Source organism: Macaca fascicularis, chromosome 7, assembly GCF_037993035.2.
Source record: "Macaca fascicularis isolate 582-1 chromosome 7, T2T-MFA8v1.1".
NCBI classification, from domain to species: domain Eukaryota; kingdom Metazoa; phylum Chordata; class Mammalia; order Primates; family Cercopithecidae; genus Macaca; species Macaca fascicularis.
The window spans coordinates 57,180,192-57,181,469 of record NC_088381.1 but is presented as its reverse complement, the minus strand read 5'-3'; the positions used below and the strand labels follow the sequence as shown (position 1 = coordinate 57,181,469).

General features: G+C 47.3%; 1 non-coding gene across 1 annotated transcript; it reads right to left on the bottom strand.

Moving 5' to 3' along the window:
• Window positions 1-864: 864 nt before the first annotated feature.
• On the bottom strand, window positions 865-936 carry TRNAC-GCA (transfer RNA cysteine (anticodon GCA)). The gene has a single exon. It is a non-coding gene; the product is annotated as a tRNA-Cys (tRNA).
• Between the last annotated feature and the right edge of the window lie 342 nt (window positions 937-1,278).

Sequence of the window (1,278 nt, the reverse complement as noted above, 5' to 3'; positions counted from 1 at the left end):
CCTTGTGTGCTGTCCCCAACTGTGATGAGCCTGCCTATGTGACTGGTGAAGGCCCTTGGTGCTGAACACCAGATCACCCTAATTAAGGTTGATGACAAGAAACTAGGGGAAGGGGTGGTCCACTATGAAAATGACAGAAGGAAAACCCCATAAAGTGGTTGGCTGCAGTTGTGTAGCATTAAGGACCATGGCAAAGGATGTTATCAAGGAGTTTTTGTTTTTGTTTTTGTTTTGAGACAGAATCTCTCTCTGTCACAGGGCTGGAGTGGTACAGTGGCATGATCTCAGCTCACTGCAGACTCCACCTCCTGGGTTCAAGCAGGTCTCCTGCCTCAGCCTCCCAAGTAGCTGGGATTACAGGTGCACACCACCATGCGCGGCTAAGTTTTGTATTTTTAGTAGAGACGGAGTTTCACCATGTGGCTCAGGCTGATCTTGAACTCCTGACCTCAAGTGATCTGCCTGCCTCACCTCAAGTGATCTGCCTGCCTCGGCATCCCAGAGTGCTGGGATTATAGGCGTAAGGCACTGCACCTAGCTCTTCTTTCATGTTTTAATTCAAGGGAGCTTTGTGTGTACTAAGTTTTCAAAAATACATGTTGAAGGAACGTTTTTATCTATACTTCAACACACACCCAATTGTCAAATTGTGTTCACAGCTCTCAGACTTATAGATTTAGAATCTCCTTAGGCACATGATCTTAACTGAAGACAAGGGAGATCCTAACAGGGCTTTTTGTCCTAGTCCTCAGCTGGAATGTGGGAGGAACAATTTCAGCACAAGAGCAAGTTGAAAGTTTTTTCATCTTTTCTGGTGACACTGGCTGACGGTACTGCTTTAAAATGGAGAGAAAACATCTGGGAAGGGGGCACCCGGATTTGAACCGGGGACCTCTTGATCTGCAGTCAAATGCTCTACCCCTGAGCTATACCCCCTTCACCTGCTAGGGGTTCCTTCCTTGTCCACTTATGGTGACTCAACACAATCAAGTTCCACCCACACTAGAATTCTGGCAAGCTTTGTGTTCTAAAGCCCCACCTTCTTAATTATCCATCATCTGCTTTGGCTTGTCCCTTGGCCACTAATAAACTGAAAGGGAACGCTTGAAAAATGACATCCTGGGCTGGGCACAGTTGCTCACGCTTGAAATCCCAGCACTTTGGGAGGCCAAGGTGAGGTCAGGAGTTTGAGATCAGCCTGACCAACATGGTGAAACCCCGTCTCTGCTAAAAATACAAAAAATTAGCTGGGCGTGGCGGCAGGCGCCTGTAATCCCA